We start from the raw sequence: 16,280 nt of genomic DNA, 5'->3' as shown, positions 1-16,280 counted from the left end.
GTTTCCCGAGACAGATGCCTCATGGAGGGGAGTGCTCCTCTCAAGAAAGATGACGCCTGAGGTATGGGAAAATGACTCAGCATGGGTATCCTGGCAGCTGACCCTTCAGCTCTCTCCCCAGAGCCACAAACACTGAACTCTCCTCACACATCTCTAGTCCACTCTGCCCTCCCTCTGCCAGAGCCCAGAGTGAGTGACTGTGAACAAAATTTTGTGCATTGACCCTTTAAGAGGGTGCCTGTGTCTCTAGCTGTCTCTGCTTGGCAGACAGAAACCTTGCTGCTTTTCACAGCCAGATGTTATGTGGGCATCTCTTCCGGCTCACATGCTGAAGAGCCTGGGTTGGGATTTCGACCCCATGTTACTCAGGGGGATCCCTCCCACAGCTGAGCACTCTCTCCATAACCTCAGCTGCTGCCTGTGGGAGCCAGCCAACCCTTTCTGTGTCTCTGTCCTTCCTACGAGTCTCAGTGGGGCTTTTCTGAAAACCCTTGCTTATAAGGCTCCTCTTAAGCTAGTCTTTAGTTGGTTATTCAGGATGACTGTTCTATAATTTTCCTGTAATTCCGATTTGGTCCTAGGAGGAGGTGAGTGTAGCTTCTACCTATTCCACCACCATCTTGGACCTTCTTCTGTCATTATTTTTTCAAATAGGTTTTCAACTTCTTCTCTTTCTTCTCCTTCTAACACCCCTGTGATGCAAATGTTGATACACTTTAGGTTAGCTCCAAGGCTCCTTGCACTCTCTTCATTTTGTGGATTCTATTTTTTTTTTCCTCACTATACTGATTTGGTGGGGTTTTTTTGCTTCCTTACATTCCAAATCACTGATTTGATTCTTGGCTTTATCTATTCTACTGTTCATTCCTTGTATATTATCGTTCATTGCACTTAGTGTATCCTCCATTTGTAACTGGTTCTTTTTCCATAGTTTTCATGCTCTTTTCCATGCGGCTGAAGTTCTCACTAAGTTCACTGAGCATCCTTAAAGCCAGTGTTTTGGACTCTGTAATCTACTCAGTCTAGTGGATTGCTTGTCTCCGTTTTATTTAGTTCTTTTTCTGGAGTTTTCTTCTGTATTTTTTTTTCACTTGGGACAGGTTTCTTTGTCTCCTCATTTTGATAACCTGTTTTTTTTTATATATATATTATATAGAGCTGCTATGTCTCCCTGGGTTGGTAGAGTGGCCTTATGTAGTAGGTGTTTTGTAGGGTCCAGTGGCACAGCCTCCCTAATCATCCAAGATGGGCACTCCCAGTGCACCCCCCCTCTGTGTGTGAGCTATGTATGCCTTTCTGTTGTAGGTGAGCCTTGATTGCTGTTGGGACATCAATGGCCTCCCGGGCCAATTGGCTACAAGGACTGCCCGTGATCATAGACCGTTATGGAAAATCAGCTGTGGGGACCACCCCACAGAGCAGGACTTACTTCAGTGGAGCTCTGGTGCCCACTGAATCCTTCCCTTAAGTTGTGCCACTTGTGGGGTGGTGGGGTGGTGCTTCAGTGTGGTCTGAAGCTGTCCACAGGGTGCACTGGCTCTGGGGCCTCCCAGAGGGTGCAGGCCAAGATCAGCTGCCTCCTGTGTTCTGCCTGGGGCCACCCAGCATAAACTACACAATGATCTGCAGATGGCTGCTGCTACTTGTGCTCAGCTTGGAGGTGCCCAGGCAAGGCTAGGCTGTGAACCAAGGCTGCCTGCTGGTATGGGATATGCTGCCTACAAGAGGTATGGGGTATACTGAGGCCCGATGCGGCTTGTTTGAGAGATTATAGGAAAGTCTGAAGCATGAGCCAAGACAGGTAATTTATGTGGAAAAGCCACTGGGAACAGCATGGGTGGGCCCGCAAACTGAGTGGAGCAGGTTGTCAGGGAATCACCAGGGTGGGGCAAACAGTGTTAGCTAGGTTGATGGAAACTCAGATACGGTGCCCACCTGCTGGCTGTGGTGGTGGTGGGTCTCAGAGGAGGAACAATGGCCTCTGGCAGTACTTCTCTGGGAGGAAGCTGCTCCCCCACCAGCTTTTGCCCTGATGCTGGACAATTCAGCTCCTTCTCATATGTTCCTGGTGTCTTTTGAGTTGCTACTCCAGTGCTAGAGCTCAGAGGGAGTGAGTCCAAGTAAGTCCTTGTGCAGGCCCTTTAAAAGGAAAGCCTGGGGCTCCAGAAGCCCTTCATCCCACTTGGCCACAATCTTGGTTTTTGCAGCCAGAAGTTTCAGCCAGGACTTCTCTTCCTGCCACTGGAACCCTGGGCTGGGGAACCTGGTGTGGGGTTGCGGCTCCTCAATTCTCAGGGGGAACCCCTGCAATGAAGATATCCCTCTCAATTTCTATCTGTCACACTTGGGTGTGGGACCAGCATGCTCCACATCTCTGGCCATCCTACCAGCATCATGTGGCTTTTTCTCTAAGTCGGTAGTTGTAGGACTTCCATTCAGCTAGATTTCAGGTGGTTCTGAATGATGGTTCTGTAGTTTAGTTGTAATTTTGATGTGGTCTCGGAGTACTGCATTTAACTATGCCACCATCCTGACTGAAAGCCCCGCACGTGTAGTTTTTAAAAATCTAGAGGATAGTAGAGGCTTTATGAAGACCAGTCTTCTCTGCCTTCTCCTCACCCCCAGACTCTCACCCTAGAGTGTGTAACCTTCTCCTGAGGTCACCTCCCCAGCTTAAAAAAGCTCTTAGATTCCTTGTATTAGTTAGGAGGATTTCACCAGTACCTAACAAAACACCTCTCAGTGGCTTAAACAGTAAGAACATTTATTTATTTCAAAGAGTGGTAAGTCTAGAAGTCAGTGGTTTCAGGTGTCCACCTTCTGAGTGAGCAGAGAGCTGCACCTCCTGGCCTTCCCCTCCTGGTCACAAGATGGCTGTCAGAGCTCCAAGCATCACGTTTTCACCTACGCAGAAAGGAATGGGCAGGGCCAAGAAAACTCTCTGGGTTGTCTCCTTAATCAGTGAGGAAAGTGCTTCCTTGAAGCTGCCTGAAGATGTCCCCTTGTAAGACCCTAGTCAAACTGGGTCGCAGAAGCTCTCCGAGCAGCATCTGCTACACCCTATTTCTAGTTCATCAGACCCACTGATGTCCCATATGACAGATTACACTTTAGGTCACTTGGAAACTACTCCCCTCCATCCGTGCTTCTCCCAACACAGTTTAAAGTACCTCTACTGTTACCTTTTAAGTTTTTAGAAATCTTCTTGCCCCTTCACTGCTGTCCCACTGTATGTTCACAGAGGCTCTTGCCTCCCCACTCCCGTTCCTGTTAGCCCTCCTCCCCACCCCCTGCACTGGTGTCTCCCAACTTCTGTATCATTACTTTCATGTTGTAATGGATGATAATATTAACACCCTACGCTGTAATCAAACCCAGGTCAACACAAAAATCAAATACATCAAAGTTTGCCATATATAATGCACACTTTTTTGCCCAAATTTTTGAGGGAAAAATAAGGATGCACATTATACATGAGTAGTACTAATCTATATTTATATAAATGTTTTTAATTCTTTTATTTATGCTTATGTGTTAAAAGTATCACTCTAGAAAGCAATAATGATATCTATATGCAAAATAATACCCTGAAATATGGTCATTGTTTTTTTAAAAGATTTTATTTATTTTTTTAGAAAGAGGGGAAGGGAGGGAAAAAGAGAGGAAGAGAAACTTCAATGTGTGGCTGCCTCTTGCTTGGTCCCTACTGGGGACCTGGTCCACAACCCAGGCATGTGCCCTGACTGGGACTCGAACCAGCGACCCATTGGTTTGCAGGCTGGTGCTCAATCCACTGAACCAAACCAGCCAGGGCATGATAATTAGTTTTGTTTCTAAATATAAATAAATAAATAAATAAATAATCAAATTAAAAATTAAAATGAAAGATTTTTTTCCCTGAAAGTTTGTGCTAGAAATAGGTGCACATTATAGATGGTGAAATATGGTAAATGAAAACTGGAAAGGAAAAGACAAAATTATCATTGTTTGAGACAACTATTCCATATATGTCCCATGGGCACCTGTCCAGGTATGTACAAGTTTGTAGAAAGTCTAGAAAAGCAGACACTGAGCCCATTACGGTGGTTACCTCTGGGGAGAGGGAAGGAAACGGGATGGCGGTGGGTGGCCAGAAGGGACTCGAGCTTCATCTGCAATGTTCTAGTTTTTTAAAAAGGAGAATGCATTCATGTTTTGCTGGTGTCATTAAACTTTAATTTGAAAAAAATCCCCACTCATTTTTGGCCAATTATGCCAGCTCTGTGTGTTTGGCAGTACTCGCATGTTTGTGCCCAGGGAGAAAGAACATTTACTTCGTGTGTGTGTCTGAATGAAATACAGTGATTAGTAAGCGGACTTAGAAAAATGTAGCAAGCAAAAGCAAAACAAGAAAGGGGTGCGGAGGAGAGAACTCATTCACAACCACAATGCAAACTGTAGGGAGGAACCCGCAGCTTCCTTATGGAGAACACTGTGATATGTGGCCGAAGGCTATCCAAGATGGTCGGAATTAGGTAGGGCTCTACCGTATCCACAGGTCAAAAGGCTGAGTGTTGTATTAACGTCAGTTTTCCCCAGATTGATCTTTAAATTCACGGAACTTGACAGGCAGGCTTTAAAAGTCATGTGGAGGACTTAATGTGCAGTAACAGATTAGATCATTGGAAAGGACGCTCAATGAAATGGGGCATTTTATTTAACGATATCAAAATGGTCTAAAGCTATGGCAGATAAACAGTCTGGCACAGACAGGAATATATGGACCAAAGAAACAGAACAGGGGCCTCGGGTCTCCCTGACACCGCGATGCAGGGCACGAGGGAGTCTCACTTCCGCTTGGTGGAGAAGGGACGTGCGGGTTGAGCTGTTGTGCTGCAGCTGCATGGTTGGAGAAAGGTCCGGTCATAACGCATTTCAATCATAAAAATAAACTCCAGCTACATTAAAGACCCAAGTAAAAACAAAATTATTTGAAAAAAAAATACAGAATATATTTAAACCTTAGGGGTAAGGAAAGCCTGAAATATAATATTTAAATGAAAGAAATATTGAAAAAGATGGATACTTTTGATTATGTCAAAATTGACAGCTTGTCTAACAAAAGATCCTACAAAGAGTTAAAGGCAACAAGCTGGAAACAATGTTTCCCATATAGAAACAAAAGATTAATATCCAGATTATAGTAGGAAATTCCACAAATCAATTGGATAAACAATCTAATTTTTAAATGAGGAAAAATAAACAGGTAATTCATAAAAGAGAAAATACAAATGCCAAACACATTAAAATCTTACTAGCAAACAGGTATATATGAATTTTTTAAATGATGCAATTTTTTCATCCATCAGATTGGCAAATATTTACAACAACTCTTTATGGGATGGGGCTCAGAGTCCTCTCATTCCTTCTGGTTGGAAATTTAAATGGGACATAAATTGTGGGGGGTCACTTTAGTAATATCATTAAAACTAAAAATGTGAAAACCTTGAGACCCCAAATTCCACTTCCCAATCACTACGGTATAGGCCCGTGCGAGGCTGTTCTCCTGCAGCGCTGCTTACAGTGAAGGGAAAAGCAACCAAACATCTAAAGATCTTGCTTCTGCAAGAGAAAATGTGATACATTCGTGGGAATGAACACAATACAGCTATTAAAAGGAGTGGGCAAGAGCCATTTGTATCAATATGAATATATCTTAAAGGATAAGAAGTGAGAAAAACACGATATAAGAAGTGAAATTCCTACCAAGTGGAATGATTCATTCAACATACCTGCATTAATACTGTACATTTCTATGGAAGAAGACACAAAACTGTAGATGGGGTGGAAAACTAAGACTTCAGAGGGTGGCCAAGGTAAACTTTAGCTATAATCATATTGTTCTACTTTTAATAAGGAGAATGCACTCATGCTTCACTTGTTTGATTAGAGTATAATTGGGGAAGATTCTAATTTGTTCCCAGCCAACTATGCCGGCTCTGTGTGTCTGGCTGCGCCCGAATGTTTACGCTCAGGGAGGAAGAACATTTACTTCGTGTGTGTGTCTGCAAATCAGGCACGGTGATTAGTGAATGGGTTGTGATGAAATAGGAAAGAGCAAGAAACAAACAAACAGGAGGAGGAGGGTCCTATTCTCAGTTGACAGCAAAACCTATCATCAATCTGGGATTACATTTACCAGGAAATGTCAAGACTTGGATCACAGAAAATCGTAAAATGTCCCTGAAGGACATAAAAGATGACCAGAACTGAGAAATAGAGCAATGTGCACTGGTAGGAAGACTCTGTATAATAAAGATGCCAATTTTCTTCAGACTTCTCCATAAACTTAATGTGATCCCAATTACAATCCCAGCAGAAATTTTTCAGAAACTTGACAGGCTGATTTGAAAATTCATGTGGTGGGACAGACATGCAGGGATGACCTGGGCAATTTGCAAAAAAACAACAAAGAGGGTGGGATTTGTCTCATTTGTTAACAAAGCATATTATCAAGCTCAGGAGTGGACAAACAGATTAGAGGGCCAGAAAGAGCTCTGACATAGGGCTGCATCGGAATTTAGTGTTGGGCCAAGGTAGCAGTTTGAAATCAATGGAGAAATGACAGATTATCTAATAAGTGGTACTGAAAAATATTGCTTATCAATTTTGAAATTTATTAAAATTAAACACCAATATCACAGTGAAAATAAGCTTTACATGCAGTAAAGACTTAAATGTGAAAATTGTAAAATAATGCAAAATATAAATGCAACAAAGAGAACTACGAAAGCTTTAGAAAAAACATAGGAAAAATAGCTGTGATCTTAGTTGACAGAGGGCTTTTTTAAGGCAAGATAACATTCTAAATTTGACATAAAAATGAAAAGTTCTATAATAAAAGATACAATTCAGTTAGCAGACAAGGACCAGAATGGTAGGGTTGGGTTCAGTGCATAGAATGAACACGGAATTAATATCAAGAAAATATAAAGAACTCCCATGAGTCAATTAAAAAAAAAAAGACAACCCAAAAGAAAGGTGGACAAAGGACATGCACAGATGATCCCAACAGGAGGGAATATAAATGGCCAGAAACCTGTGAGGAGAACAGAATATGACCAGTCACTAGGAAAACATAAATCAGGAAAACCCGTATTTTTATCCATTAGATCTGTACATTTTAAAAGCTGGTGATGATCTAGGAAAATATGTATTTACATTTACTTAAGGAAGGAATTTAAACTGGCACAGCCACTTTAGAAGCCAGCCTGGGCCATGCCTGTTAAATCTGAGAGCACGGACCCCAGGGTGCTGGACTTTGCTTTAGGAACCCACCGCACAGAAACATCTAGGAGCACGTCCCTGGTGGCATGCTTTGCAACAGGGGGCAAAACCCCAGGGCCTGCGGGTCCTAGAGAAGGGGAACGTGGTGCAGGCCTGTGAAGGGCCCGAACAGCTGCTGCCTGGGACAGCAAGAGCTCCTCCTTTATCAACCACCGTCAGTAGTAGACCTCGAAAATATAAGGCTGAGTGGGAAGAAAGTAGGGAACAGCACAGTACTCATGATGTGGCATGATTTACTGAAAATGCTTCTGTCAACACTATACGGAGGGCAGTGCACAAAACTGAACGGGCCACCTCTGTGGAAGGGGAAGGGACCAGGATCTCCGGTGGCCAAAGGAAACGAGCTGTATTCATACGGTTCTACTTTTAATAAGGAGAATGCACTCATGCTTCACTTGTTTGATTAGAGTATAATTGGGGAAGATTCTAATTTGTTCCCAGCCAACTATGCCGGCTCTGTGTGTCTGGCTGCGCCCGAATGTTTACGCTCAGGGAGGAAGAACATTTACTTTGTGTGTGTGTCTGCAAATCAGGCACGGTGATTAGTGAATGGGTTGTGATGAAATAGGAAAGAGCAAGAAACAAACAAATAGGAGGAGGAGGGTCCTATTCTCAGTTGACAGCAAAACCTATCATCAATCTGGGATTACATTTACCAGGAAATGTCAAGACTTGGATCACAGAAAATCGTAAAATGTCCCTGAAGGACATAAAAGATGACCAGAACTGAGAAATAGAGCAATGTGCACTGGTAGGAAGACTCTGTATAATAAAGATGCCAATTTTCTTCAGACTTCTCCATAAACTTAATGTGATCCCAATTACAATCCCAGCAGAAATTTTTCAGAAACTTGACAGGCTGATTTGAAAATTCATGTGGTGGGACAGACATGCAGGGATGACCTGGGCAATTTGCAAAAAAAACAACAAAGAGGGTGGGATTTGTCTCATTTGTTAACAAAGCATATTATCAAGCTCAGGAGTGGACAAACAGATTAGAGGGCCAGAAAGAGCTCTGACATAGGGCTGCATCGGAATTTAGTGTTGGGCCAAGGTAGCAGTTTGAAATCAGTGGAGAAATGATGTATTATTCCATAAATGATGTTGAAACAATTACTAAATAATCCATTGGTGGTAAGAAGGGATTAAAGTTAGATTCTAAGATTCATGCACATAGAATTTATTTTTTGTATAATATAAAGGCTTACATATATACATATATGTAAACTATAAATTTGAGAAAATAAAATACGGAAAGTGCTTTTGACCTTGATATAGGTCAAAAGGAAGGCTTTCTTGTATAAGACTGTAAAGAAGTCATAAAAGATTGATAAATTTGTATCAAAAAGTAAAATTTATCCAAGACAAAAGATACAATTAAATGACAAGAATGTAGAAAACATTTGCAATATATAGAGCAAGGGATTAGTATTCGAGAGGCACAAAGAACTCCTAAAAGTCAATAGTAAAAAGACCAAAAAAAGAAACTTTAAAAATAGGCAAAGGGTATGAACAAGCAATCCAGAGGAGGAAATACAAATGGATAGTAAACACACGAAGACTTCAGCCTTGCAGGAAAATTCAGCAAAATGCAAGCCAAAGCAAGATGCTATTTTTCACTCATCAGACTGGTTAAAAATGTAGAACTTGGAGGCAGTCTGGGCAAATGGATGCTCGCACACATCGCTGGCAGGAGATTCCATTAGTGTGGCGCTTTGCAGAACACGTTAGCAGTTTCTATTAGAATTTAAGATGTGTGTACCCTATGACCCATAAATTCCTTTTCTAAGAATTTCTCAGAGAAACACTTGAATGTATGCCACTGGGCAATGTCCAAGGAAGCTCTTATGACTTTGTCTTCATGGAGTGACACTGGGAACATTTTAATAGTCAATCAGTAGGAAACGAGGAGTCCAGACGTGGCAGAATCGGTCACGGCCGCCCACCGCCAGCTGTGAGGAGCACTGGACTGTTCAGCATGGTGCACTGAGTTGACAGCAACACCTCCAGTGCTTACACACCATGTCTGTGCAAGCACACACACAAGAAGCATAAAAGATGTGTTTCAGTGGGAACAGGAAAACATTTTGGGCAAACAGCAAAAGCCTAAAAGCAACTTCTGAATGGGGGAAGGGGCCTGAGGAGGAGGTGGGGCGGGTTAGTAGAAACCTCTTTATCTGTAACCATCTAATTTTATTTAAAAGAAAATATATTCATGTTTTATTTGTGTAATTAAAATTTAATTCAAAAGTTCTAATTCATTTCCAGCCAATTAGCTCTACTTTACATGTGTGCTGCGTTCTCATTTGTGTGCCCAGGGACAAAGTACATTTACTCTGAGTGTGTCTGTGAATACAGCATCATGATGAATAAATTGATTAAAATTTGGAAAGAAAAAAAAACAACTTTTTCTGCTCACAAAAGCAACAGAACTGATAAGGTACTCAGGATTAAACCTATTAAGAAGTGTGAAAAACCTTTATGACAAAAGCAACCAGGCTTTATTAAAAGTCATTAAAAACCAACCCAAACAAATAAGACTGATTAAATGGAGACAGACACCATGTTCACAGGTGGGAAGAACTGATATCCTAACGATGCTATTTCTCCCTACAATGCAGTCCCACTCCAAACTCCAACAGGACTTTTTTTCATGTAACTTTGACAATCTGATTCTAAAATGTATGTGAAAAAGTAAATGTGTAATATGACCAAGGTAATTTTAAAAAAAGAATAAAGGACCAGGAAGAAAGAGGTACTTACCGTATCAGGTAGCCAGATAAAGCTTTGCTCATTAATATCTGGTATTGGCCTAGAAGTAGACAAATAGATCAACAGATTGGAACAGAGTCTAGACATAGGGAACCAGGAGAAAAGATGGCGTAGGCACAATGAATAGTGCGTACCGGTTATCCATTTGGAAAGAAATCAAGTTAGATCCGTGTCACACCATACATGAAAACCATTTCAGATAGGTTAAAGACTGAAACACTGTGTCGAAATCTAGGCATTTTTAGATGCAAATATAGAATATCTATATCATTCCCTTGGTGGGGAGGCTTCTGAACCAGAGCACTTCCTGCTCTAATGCCAGCACTGCTGATTCCATCATTGTAGATTGACAGGATGCCTGACTATCTGGTGGGTCTCCAGCTGGACCGGACTGCCAACCTTCTGCAAGTGCCTGCGGAATATCCTCACCTGGGCCTGGCAGAACCCCCTTCCCCTCAAGTCAGCCTGGTCCTGGGAAGGACCACGATACTGGACTGGACAGACGGAGGGCTGAACCCAGCTCCTGCTACTTGCGCTGTGTGTCAGCAAGGCACTTCCTCCTCTGGCTTCCACTTCCTCCTCTGTGAAATGGGGTAATGCTCCGTGTCTGGTAGGGGGATGGGAAGTTCGTCCAGACGGTGAATGTAAACAGAATGCAGAAATGGCACAGAACTTACAAGGATGAGGGGAACCGACTCCTACTTTCCACCACCCACCCGCACCCCTGCCACCCACGACTTAGTACCCCAACTCTTTCTTCTTTCCTGCATTCGAACTTCTGAAGGATGACAATTCGTTTTGGTCAAAAGTGTGAATGTTGACTTCAGATATTTGATTCCAGGGCAGAAAGTACCGATTTGGCACCTGAAGAGCATACTGCCTGTTGCTAGGTGCAGAGAAACCCAAAAAATAGGAAGACACATCCCTGCCATGAGGCAGGGCGAAACCAGTGCTAATTAGCACTGCAGTGAGCACACAGGTCACAGGAAAGCTCCCAAAAGAACATGGAGATCAAGTTACTCTCTAAAAGGTAAATAATTCAATTTTACCCCTTCCAGTCAAATCCACATTATTGCCCCAAACTAATTTATCCACCTCAACACTTGATCCCAGCCCTTGGGGAGCTCATTCCAGTAATTGTCTCCATCCTCAATTGCTTCATCACTCAGGCTCACTTCCCTTGGAATATTCATGGGCCAGCATTGCTCTTTCCTTTAAGATTAAAATTAAAAAGCCCTAGACTTTGCTCCTTCCTCTTTTGTCTCCTTAGTTAACATCCTCCCCCACCCCCCCCACCCCCCGCAAACTGCCTTTGGTAAAAGTCCCCAGAGGGCTCTCATGGGCCCTGGGGCTATCGATCTGCGCTATCGATCTGCACGGCCATAGGCACTTAGTTCCGGGGCGCCATGTTGACTGCGTGGTTGCACACTGGAGGGGCTCACGGACCAGCCCTTGTCCCCTGACCTCTCTACACATGCCCTTGTCCCCTGACTTCTCTGGAGTAGCTGTCTGCTCCAGCTTTCTTCCGAAAGACCACTCTGGCCCTTTCTTTACAGTCCCCAAATGTGGGTGCTTCCTGGGTTAGGTTTCTGGCTTCTTCCTCTGCAGTCCTCACAGCCCCAGAATGCTCCAGAAACCTGGTATCAGTTCGGTTCACATTCCGCCCAGGGTTCCTCAGGAGCTGTGAACCGGTCTCTGCCATTTCCCACCCTGTACTCCGCATCTGTCCATTTGGGTGAGTCTCAGCTCATACCTCAAGACTTGGGAGCTGCCTCACAGACCCAGGGCCTTTCTAGGGCTCTCCAGTTCTGACAACAGCACTGCCACGTCACACCGGTAAGGCGAGCCAGAAACCCAGGTCATCCTGAAAACCTCCTGCCCTCCCTGCTCCTCTTCATCCCACCCAGCACCCAGTCTAACCAGAACATGCTGATGTGCCCAGATCCTGGCCGCCACGACAACAACAGCTTCTTAACCGGTTTCCGAGTCTACCCGTGCTGCCTTTGAGTTCCCCACAGAACAGTCTCAGGCTATCGTGGCATACGAGGGCAGGTCTCACTCGGCTTCCCTTGTGTCTAAGGATGTACTCAGGAGCTCAGCCCCGGCTGCCGAAGCTCCACAGTGCCAGCACTGCCTGCCTCTCTGGTCTCACCTCACCTCCTTGGCACAGGCTGTTCGGCCTGCCCAGAATGCTTTTCCCCAACTCGCTCTGTCCTATTAACTTCCTTCCCCTTTCTAATGGCCTGGTTCAAGTGTCACCTCCTCAGGGACGCCTCCTGGAGTCGGCCCAGGGCAGGTCCCCTTGTACACCCTCCAGTACTGATCGCCTTTCCTTCAGAGCGCCTGTCAATGCTGGGAGTTGTACGTTTGTGTGATTATCTCCGGCATGTGTCTCCCCCTACCCCAGACAAGCGCCGTGAGAACAGGGACTTTGTCTCCTTCAGTTCATCCACCCGAGTATCCATCGTGCTAGGCACACTGCCAGGCACACAGTAGGTGCTGAATTAGAAAATGTGGAGCGAGTGAACTTCAGTCACTAAAAAATGTGTATCGCATTTGGGAGTTAATGTCCGCCTAGAAAACGCCTCACGCCTTTCCTGTGTTCAGCCTCCCACCCCTACCCCTCACACCTAGAAGTCCTCCTTCCGGACTCTTCAAAGGGCTCTTTGTGATGGATTCACCGCCCCCTCACATCTTGACATTATTCCAGCTTATGGCCCTCGTCACTCCCCTAAAATGCACTTATGAAGGTCACCAAAGGCTTACTAATCATCAAATCCAAAGAAAAAATTCTGTTTTTATCTTATTGGAATTCTCGGCTGCATTCAACAGTGTTGATTACTTTCTCCTTGAAACTCTTCACTACCTTGGTTGTTATGGCAACCCACTCTCCTAGTTGTTTGTTGCATCTTTCAGGTCCTTGCTTCTCTTTCTTTCTTATTGCCTGCCCACACCTTGATTGGTTCCTCAAATGTCACTGTAACTCATGATTCTGCCCTGGGTCCTGTCCCATTCTCTCTGGTGAGCTCAACTCATTCTCAGGGTTCCCATTACTCTTCCAATGGCCATGGCTCTGGGTTGGTACTCCAGTCAAATCTCTTCCTGACCCCCACATCTGGATCCAAGTGCCTGCTGGGTGCCACCTGGCTGTGACCCTGACCCCTCTGGCTGTATCTGAATCCACAGTTCTGCCCCTCGTAGTGGCTCCCCACGCAGTGTTCCCCACCCCAGGGGCCTCCCCACCATTCACCCCAACACCCAACTTCACCCAATGGCTAATCTCGCACCCTAATGGCTAGTCATTCACCAATTATTTCTGTCTTTTTTTCTACTACAAGTTTCTAACCTATTTCTCTCCATCTCCACTGGCCCAGGTCAGGCCTCTCACTTTTCCGGACGTGGCTTCCTCCCTGCCTCTCGTTACTTCTTGTAATGGATGTCTCTGGGTTTGGGCTTCCCAGCACCCCTCACTCTTCCCTAGTGCCTCTTCTTACACTTAGAGAAATTGCCTTCTCCCTACTTTTCCCCATTTTATGTGGTTGGTTGTGGTGGGACCCGGACTGCTTTCTCACATAGAAGCCACAGAGGCCCTTCCTCCAGGTTCTCTCTCTCTTTTTTTAAGATTTTATTTATTTACTTTTAGAGAGAGGGGAAGTAGGGACAGACAGAGGGAGAGAAACAGCAGTGTGTGATACATACCAGTTGCCTCTCACACACCCCCAGTCGGGGACCTGGCCTGAAAGCCAGGCATGTGTCCTGACTGAGAATCGAACCAGCGACCTTTCAGTTCACAGGCTGGTGCTCAATCCACTGAGCCACAGCAGCGAGGGCATCCTCCAGGTTCTGCCTTTCATCCTCCAGGTCCTGTTGGGGGGTGGCATGAAGCCTGAGCTCAGCCAGTCAGACCAAGGCTCTCTCTTGACCTTGACTGCTGTCCGAATGTGAAAGAAGTAGAATTACTGGATGTCTAGGAGCCACTGCCAGGTAGTGGAGGTTAAGACGTAGCATTTAAGACTGTGTCCCAAGTCCTCACCCACTTCACTGCCCATCACTGCTCCTCTGACCTGCTTCTCTGGGTCTCAGCTTCCTAACCTGTGAAATGGAACTAAGGTGGCCCACTAGGTGTGGGAGGACAGGGTTGGGATGACCAGAGGAGACAACGGTCATGACCCCACCACATAAACTAGAAAGGGCTATATCCAAACTGGAATGCAGAGTGTATTTCCTGAGATCCAGATAGCTTCACACCCAGACAGCCTCAACCTTGACCTTTTATCCCCCTTGTTCATTGATTACCTGGGAATTGTCACAAAATCTCCGTGGTAAAACAAATTCTGAACCTCTATTTCAGACATCTGATTTCAAGCAGAAAGTAATTATTCTGCCCCTACCTAGCTGGCTGCCTGTTGCTAGGTGCCTAAAGGTACAGAGAATGAATAAGACATGGCCCCAGACACAGGCAGGATGAAACTCCTGCTAATTAGAGCTCTCGTTAAGTACCCAGAGGGCAGAGGAAAAGCCTCCAGAAGAACATGAGGATCAGGTGACTTGGTAAAATGTACATAAATCAATTTTGTCCATTTCCGCCAACACAACTAATCCCTTCACCTCTGCACTTAATCCCAGTGCTCCAGGGCCCCTTTCATTACCTGTCCTTGCTCTTCAAACCCAGGCTTACATGGCCCTCCTCCCTTCAGATGGCAGCGTGTGAGAAACAGCGCCTTCCCTGGCCCCACTGTCCCCCAAAGGTCTTCCTCCTTTGCCCTTCTGCTTTCTTAGCCAGATCATTCACCACTCAGGTGGGCTTCTCCCTCCCTCAAAGTTGCCATGGGAAAGGTCCCCAAAGACCAGACCCAGGAGAAGCCCTCACCTCCCTGACTCCTGTGCATCTGACCCACCAGTGTCCACTCTGACCTCTGGAAATGCTCTCTTCCCTGGGTTTTTGGTCTTTTCCTCTGGCCCCTCCTGCTCAGTCTCCTCAGTAGGATCTTCTTCCTGTATCCATCCCTAAAAATGCCAGTGACAGCTCAGTGTCTGGCCCTACTCCAGGAACCCTGCACCTTCTCTTTTAAGCTTATCCCTAGTTCTCCATCTATCTTCCTTGGGACATGCCCGCACTTCCTCTGCAAGCGCCAAACTGGTGTATATACTTTCCAACTTGACAACAGCTCTAGTCAAGGTCACCCGTGAACATTTTCCCTCCTTACCACCCTTGTCCTCTGGTCTTGCCTCTGACTTATGCAGACAGGAGGACTTCATGTGACAGCTCTGTCACCCTCTCTTCTATCATGTCTCTCCCTATTTCCTTTCAAGCCAGCTCAGAAATTCTCCCTGACCCAAATCGTAACTCTAGCAGATCTCCCCAGGATTCCAAACTCCCAGGACAGGCAGCCATGCTGCCTGCTTCCCCTTCCCCTCTCATTCTCCTCTGCCCACCTTGTGTTCCATGATGATTCAGGGCCCCCCTAATTGCTCCATCCAGTGGGCTCTCAGTCTTTATCTAACTGGCTTTTCTCTTTTGTCTGCCTATTATTCTTTCCTGGAAGTGCTCCACATCCCTGGGGTTTCCATGCCAACACTGGCTCCAGGTGCTTTCCCATCTCGAGCTTCCTTTTCTGCCTCATGGGCTCTTTCTTTCTATCCACCCCTTAAACAGGGGAATAGGTCCTCTGCCCTGACCCCCTTTCTCTTCTCCGCCGCCACGTTCTCCTAGGGCCACCTCACCAAAGCTCATGGCTATAATTGCCATTAACCACACCCCAATCTTTTGTTCAAATTTCCTGTTGGATCCAAACCCTCTACTTACCTCCACCTGGACACCCATGTTCTACTCAACTTGTCCAAAATCGAGTTGAACAATCTTCCTCCAGCCATTCCCCAAAGTCTGTTCTTTCTCCTGGGTATTCTCCCATCTACCCTGTAACCCATCTACCCCGTAACATAGAAGGCACTCTTGGTCTGCAGGTTCTCCTAATTTTACCTTCTTGCCATCCTCTTGGCCTCCACCCTAATTCAGGCCTTACCCTCTCTACCTGGACCAAGGCAATCATTTCCTCATTGGCCTTTTTGCACTTCCAAATGTCTTTAAGCAACCAGAATAATCAAGCTAAAACAGATTTCTCACCACAACACTTGCCTGCTCAAAATGCTCCCATGGTTCCCTTGTCAAAAGAAAAAAGACC

This window comes from Phyllostomus hastatus, unplaced genomic scaffold (genome assembly GCF_019186645.2).
Source record: "Phyllostomus hastatus isolate PE091 unplaced genomic scaffold, TTU_PhHast_1.1 phas_contig_17, whole genome shotgun sequence".
NCBI classification, from domain to species: Eukaryota; Metazoa; Chordata; class Mammalia; order Chiroptera; family Phyllostomidae; genus Phyllostomus; species Phyllostomus hastatus.
The sequence above is the reverse complement of the archived record's forward strand: the minus strand, read 5'-3'. Positions refer to the sequence as shown.